The sequence below is a fragment of the Ornithorhynchus anatinus genome, chromosome 1, assembly GCF_004115215.2.
Source record: "Ornithorhynchus anatinus isolate Pmale09 chromosome 1, mOrnAna1.pri.v4, whole genome shotgun sequence".
NCBI lineage: Eukaryota > Metazoa > Chordata > Mammalia > Monotremata > Ornithorhynchidae > Ornithorhynchus > Ornithorhynchus anatinus.
Genome location: NC_041728.1, coordinates 90,063,593 through 90,071,037, shown reverse-complemented (window position 1 = coordinate 90,071,037; position 7,445 = coordinate 90,063,593). Strand labels below are relative to the sequence as shown.

Sequence of the window (7,445 nt, the reverse complement as noted above, 5' to 3'; positions counted from 1 at the left end):
GGAGGCTGTTCCAGGCCAGAGGCAGGACATGGAGGAGAGGTTGTCAGTGAGATAGATGAGATCAAGGCATGATGAGAAAGTTAGTATAAGAAGAGTTAAGTGTGCCGGCGAGGATGTAGTAAGAGAGTTAGCAAGATGAGGTAGGAGGGTGCAAGGTGATTGACTGCTTTAAAGCCCATGGTGAGGAGTTTTTGTTTGTGGAGGTGAATGGGCAACTACTCAAGATTCTCTGAGGAATGGGGAAACATGTCCTGAACGTTTTTGTAGAAAAAAGATCCCGGCAATAGGGTGAAGTATGGATTGGAATGGGGAGAGACAGGAGGTAGAGAGGTCAGCAAGGAGGCTGACACACCCATTCACTTTACAGTGCTTTCTTCCCCACTGTTTTAGAACAAGCTCATGAACCCATAACATGGATTCCCTCTTTCTCCTTCCTATCATTCCTCTCCAAACTACTTGCGAGAGGTTTCTACACTAACTCTGCTTCTTGTCCCCCAGTTCTCTCCTTGATCCCCTCCAATCTAGTTTTTACCCACTTAACTTCACAAAGTAAAGGTAAACAATGACCTTCTTCTTGCCAAATCTGACAGCCTCTATCTTAATCCTTCTAGACTTTTCAGATACCTTTAACACTGTGGACCACTTCCTTTTCCTTGATACATTATCCTTCCTTGGTTTCTCTGACACTATACTCTCCTGGTTCTCATCCTATCCTTCTGGACACTCCTTTTCATTCTCTTTTTCAGGCTCCTCCTCTTCCCCTCACCTTCCAATAGTGGGAGTCCCTCAAGGCTTAATTCTGGGTCCCTTTATATTTTCCATTTACACTCACTCCCTTGGAGAAGTTCTCTCCCATTGTTTCAACCAGCATTTTTACACAATAACTCCCAAAGTTACCTCTCCAGTCCTGATCTCTCTTCTCTCCAGTTTCTCATTTCTTTCAGGACATCTCTACTTGGATGTCCCATGGATACCTAGAACTAAACAAGTCCAAACAAGAACTCTTCATCTTCCCACCCAAACCCTGTCCTCCCCTTGTCTTTTCCATTACTGTAGACAGTGCCACAATCCTACCTATCTCATATTCCCATAACCTTGGCATTATTATCAGCTTATCTCTTTCATTCACCCCACAGATTCAGTCTGTTTCCAAATCCTATTGGTTCTACCATCACAACATTGCTAAAATCTGCATTTCCTTTTTATTCAAATTTATTCTCTGCTGATCCAGGCAGTTAACATAGACCTCTTTGACTACTGCATCAGCATCCTTGCTATCCTCCTTGTCTCCTGTTTCTCCCCACTGCAGGCCATGATTCATTCTGCTCCCCAGATCAATTTTCTTAAAAAAAAAATCAGTCTACATTTCCCCACTCCTCAAGGACTTCCAGTGGTTGCCAATTCATTCAATCATATTTATTGAGTACTTACTGTGTGCAGATCACTGTACCAAGTGCTTGGAAGTACAATTCAATAACAAATAGAGACAATCCCTGCCCAAAACAGGCTCACAGTCTAGAAGAGATAATCAGATTGTCCCACGTGGGATTCACAGTCTTAATCCCCATTTTACAGATGAGGTAACTGAGGCACAGATAAATTAAATGACTTGACCAAAGTAACACAGCTGACAAGTGGCGGGGCAGGGATTAGAACCATGACATCTGACTCCCAAGCCTGTCCTCTTTCCACTAAACCACTCTGGGAAGCTCCATCTCTGCATCAAACAGAATCATCTTATTACCAGCTTTAGAACATTCAATCACTTCTCCCCCTCCTATCTTACCTCACTGACATCCTACTACAGTTCCTCATCTTCCAGCTTGTTCACTGTACCTTAATCTCATCATAAATCCCTTTTCCACATCCTTCTTCTGACCTGAAATTCCTTCAGCCACCATATGAAAGACCACCACTCTTTTCATCTTCAAAGCCTTGTTAAAATTACATCTCCTCGAAGAGGCCTTCCCTGACTAAGCCATCATTTCTGCTTCTACTATTCCCTTCTACATCATCCTTGCACTTGGATTTCCATTCTTTATTCATTGCTCCCTTAGGTCCACAGCATCTATGTACCCACCCATAATATATTTATTTTAATATCTAGACTGTAGACTCTAGACTGTAAATGTAGGCAGGGAATGTGTCTCCCAACTCTGTTATTTTGTTTTCTCCCAAGTGCTTAGTATAGTGTTCTCCATACAGTAAGTACTCAAATAAAATTGATTAAATGAGGCCTTCCCCAACTAAGCTCACTTTTCCCCTACTCCCTCTACCTTCTGATTCACCTATGAACTTAGATCTACAGATCTATAATAATAATAATAATAAGTATTATTAATAGTATTTGTTATTAAGCATTAACTATGTGCCAAGCACTGTTCTAAGTGTTGCGATAGCTACAAGTTATTCAGTTTGGACAAAGTCCCTGTCCCATATGGAGCTCACATTCTTAATCCCCATTTTACAGGTGAGGAAACTGAAGCCCAGAGAAGTTATTTGCCCAAGATCACACAGCAGACATGGCAGAGCTGGAATTAGAATCCAGGTCCTCTGGCTCCCAGGCCCATGCTTTATCCATTGTCATGCGGTTTCTCTTTATGCACTTTATATTCACCTCACCCTCAGTCCCACAACACCCATGTGTGTATCTGTAATTTATATTAATGTCTTCCCTGTGAGCAGGGAACATTTTTAGCAACTCTGTTGTATTGTACTCTCCCAAGTGCTTAGTACAGTACTTTGCACACAGTCCATGCTCAATCAATGCCATTGATCGAATGAGGAGAGGGAGAGGAAGTGATGGGAGAAAGGATAAAGGCAGGAGTCAAAGAGAATTCTGGGGCCTGATTTAGCAATCTGCTCTCATTAACCAGCACTTCCTTCCTTCCTTCATTCATAAATTTCTAAACCCCTTTAGTATCCTGGGTTCTTTGAACAGGAATTGATTAGTAAACTAGCCTTCCTAAATCCCTGAAGATGAATACAACTAGGCAAAAAGTTTTTGATTTTTAGACAGCATCATATTGTCATTACACTTTTTAGAATGATGCAACTGAAGTCACAGCTGTGGGACTCTGAACTCCTGTTTGACCATGGCAAGAACACAGCCACTCTTGGAAAACAAAAATATCTCCCTTTGTTGTCCGTTCTCTAACCTAACTGTGAATCTCTTTACCCTTCCTTTTGCTGTTGACAAAGAACATTTACTATCTAAATGCTTAGTATAGTGCTTTGCACACAGCAAGCACTCAAATACGATTGAATGAACTATCTACTGTCCATTTACTATCTCCATTAACTGAGGTACTAGAACATTTTTCCCATGTGTTTAGCTGGGATACTCTAGACAGAGGTCTTTTCTTTCATGAGCCTGGACCAAAAGTCAATAACAAGGCCACATTTTATATAGTCTCTTTCAAGGAATTCAAAGAACTCAGAACTGTGAGTTCCCAGGGAGCTGGGGGAGAGCAAGGAAAGACCAGGAGAGTTCACCTGAGTTAACTGTATTGATTTCTCTTGCCCTCAGATTAATTGAGAAAAAAATTGTTTTTAGGATTAAAGTCTATGTGCAATGATGGTGAAGGGGAGAGAGTAAAATCAATATTTGAGAGCAACCCATTAATGTTCTATCTTTACTGTCAATTTGACGGGTTTACTATAAGATTATCATTGATTTCTCATCCACTTTTTTAGGTGACATCATACCACGGAGTTTGCTTTTTGGAAATGAAAATATTCTGAGACTCATTTTCTGTTTGTCCAGCACCGAGAAAAGGGATACAGAACTTTGAATTTGGGATTTAGCATTCAACGTGTGCTTTACTGGTATTCTTCCCACACTTTGAAACGTTAGTTTATGCAAGAATAGCTACAGATGCATCAATAATGGCCCAACTTATAAATCACTATTTGAGAGAATACTGTTGCTAAGAGAACCATGGAATTCCCATGGCAACTAGGCTGAAGATATAGAAGATGAATCTCAATGGCTATGAAGAGGGATTTGAAGTTTAGTCATGGTGTAGAACTTAGCCAGGAGTGGGAAATAGGGGGACATGCACAGCTTAGTCCTGCCATGCAGTTAAAACTCTCATTTTGACGATGATCAGTAATAGCTTGACTTAGGCATAAGATGAATGATTCATCTTGATGCCATCATCACCTTGTAAGACATCACTATCTTCTTAATACATAAATTTAATTAAGGAATGCAATGTTTGGGTATTTGAATCATATAGCGAAACATCTTCAGGAAATTTTTAAAAAATCAGTAAGCTGTAGCTGCCAAGTAACTATGTATACAATAATGATAGCTCGCTCATTTTAGAGTCTTAAAAATGTCTACATGATTATTCAATGTGAGAGGAAAATGGTCATGATGGAGTACAATTGAAAATAAAATGGAAAAATTCAGGCAAACCATTTACACTGACTACTGAGATTGGATGATTTCAATTTCTTTCAAGCTTTTTATCCTTTGTATTACTTAGCAAGTATTTCTCAAAAATAGGAGTTTATAGATATTAAAGTTACAGAATTTGGTATGAGATGAAGGAGAAGAGGAAAATAGGGTGTCAGAGAGAAAGTTCTGTTTGAGAAACAAATCACTTGAGATTTTAATTAGCAATTGTGCAACACACAAAAACCATCAGAATGATGAATGGGTATAAATGTTTGTGAAAAAAATCTAGGGGTATAGTATGAAACTGAGAACAAGGAGTGTATTCAAATTCTTCATCTGACATTATTTTTTTCTGTGGCTCATGGCCTTTTGCGATTTAACCTTGTCTCTGGAATTTTCCCCTCTACAAAAGAGACTTCATGAAGCTTGTCTCAGAATGATGCTCTGAGAAATAATTACTTCATGTATATAGAGTACTGTGGAGAAGCATCATGATTGAGTAAAAAGCACACAGGTCTAAGAGTCAGAAGGCCTGGGTTCTAATCCTGACTCCACCACCTGTCTGCTAATGATCTTGGCCAAATAACTTCTCTGCATCTCAGTTACCTCCTCTGTAAAGTGGGGATTCAAGTTATGAGTCCCATGAAGGATATGGATGGTGTCCAACCTGATTATCTTGTATCTATCCCAGTGTTCAGCACAGTGCCCAGCACATAGCAACACTTAGCAGATATAATGATGATGATGATTATAATAATAAGCTATTGAACACTGTTCCCAGGCAAAATGGAGATTACTGATGGTCTATTGAAGAAGCTGCAACATTTTCCAAGATTTCCACAGATTTGTTGTTTGACAGACTCTCACTCAAACAACTCTGAAAATGAAAGGGATTGGGTGAACTGCAACAGCATTTTAGGAGCTCCAGGTCGAAATACTGTTGTAGACAGTGAATCAACCCTCCTTCGAAACACTGTAAGGAAGCCAAAAAGACTGGATGACAAGCTTCTGAGATTGATATGATTTTCTGCAAAGAAATGCATTAAAAGCAGCACCTTGCAGCTCCTCATGATTATAATAGAATAGAAGTATATCAATCCAAGAAATGTGTATAAAACGAAGTCCCTCAAAACTCATCACCACCAAGCTGGTACTCATCACTAAATACATTTTATGATTCTGCAGAAGTGTACATGTACGTATAACTGTAAATGAAGGAGATGCCACTGAAGGTGAAATGCATCCATGGATGCACCTGTATTCTCCATTCACTTAGAATAGTAGTTGTTGTCTTATGCTGTCGAGTCGTGTGCGATGCCATGTACACACCTCTCCCAGAATGCCCCAACTCCATCTTCAATCATTCTGGTAGGGTATCCATAGAATTTTCTTGTAAAAATACAGAAGGTGTTGCCTCCTTGCACGTAGCAAACTAGTCTCTGCCCTCGACAATCTCCTGTGACACTGCTACCCAGCACAGGTGAGTTTTGACTTGTAATATATTGCCTTCCACTCACTGGCCACTGCCCAAGCTAGGAATGGAATGGACAGGCCTCTGCTTGACTCTCCCTCCTGTAGTTGAGACTGGTAGAGTACTGGAAACTCTCCAGGTGCAAACCTGAGAGGACTTAGAGAAGTACTCTGCATATAATAGGAACTCAACAAGTTACACTGATAATTGATGTTTAGTTTAAAAAGTCGATGTGGGACACACTGTGCACTTACAAAGGCTGTTCTTGGTTGGGTGATCATTTAGTAGTATTTACTGAACACTTATTGTGTGCAGAAAAGTATACTAAGCACTTGGGAAAGTTCAATATAATAGAGTTAGAACTTACAGTCAACAGATCGTTTGCTTGCAATGCCTGGCCTTGTTCTTGCTTTTGCCTCCTTATCACTAGATCCTTAATTATGGTATTTCATTCATTCATTCATATTTATTGAACACTTACTTTGTGCAGAGCACTGTACTAGGTGCTTGGAAAGTACAATTCAGCAACAGAGACAATCCCTGCCCACAACAGGCTCACAGTCTAGAAGGAGGGAGACAGATATCAAAACAAGTAAAGAGGCATTAATATAAATAAATAGAAATATAGATAGGTACATACATACACAAATGCTGTGGGGTCGGGAGGGAGGGTAGAGCAAAGGGACCGAGTCAGGGTGATGGGTAGGGGAGGGGGAGCTGAAGAAAAAGAGGGGCTTAGTCTGGGAAGGCCTCCTGGAAAAGGTGAGCCTTCAATAGGGCTTTGAAGGGGGGAAGTGTGATTGGTGGATTTGAAGAGGGAGGACTTTCCAGGCCTGAGGTAGGACATGGGCCAGGGGTCGATGGTGGGGACAGGTGAGAAAGAGGCACAGTGAGAAGGTGAGCACCAAAGGAGTGGAGTGGGTAGGCTGGGCTATAGAAGGAGAGAAAGGAGGTGAGGTAAGAAGGGGCAAGATGATGGAGAGCTCTGAAGTCAATAAGTGAAGAGTTTTTGCTTCATATGAAAGCTGGTAGGCAACTCCTGGAGATTTTTGAGGAGGGGGGTGACATTGCCAGAACGTTTCTGTAGAAAGATAATCCAGGTAGTGGAGTAAAGCATGGACTGAAGTGGGGAGAGGCAGGAGGTGAGACTGCAGGTTTTGGTGATGGATTGGTGCTTCCTCTGTGTCAACCACTGTTCAGTAATAATAACAGTAATGATAATATTGGTATTTGTTAAGCGCTTACTATTTACCAGGCACTGTATTAAGTGCTAGGATAAATATAAATTGGACACAGTCTTCCACAGGCTCACAATTTAATTCCCAGTTGATAGATGGGATAACTGAGGGGGAGAGAAATTAAGTTACTAACCCAAGGTCACACAGCAGACCAGTGGCAGAGCAGGGATTAGACTCTAGGTCCTTTTGACTCCCAGGCCTATGCTCTTTCCATTGGGCCACATTGCTTCTCTAGGCAATGCTACTTCAATATAAGTTCATCAGGTTGGATACAGCCCTTGTCCCACATGGGGCTCATGGTCTAAATAAGAGGGAGGCTTCTTATGAATCT

General features: G+C 40.9%; 1 non-coding gene across 1 annotated transcript; it reads right to left on the bottom strand.

Moving 5' to 3' along the window:
* Positions 1–5,895: 5,895 nt before the first annotated feature.
* On the bottom strand, positions 5,896–6,033 carry LOC114815874. The gene has a single exon (XR_003763679.1). It is a non-coding gene; the product is annotated as a small nucleolar RNA SNORA7 (small nucleolar RNA).
* Positions 6,034–7,445: the final 1,412 nt, after the last annotated feature.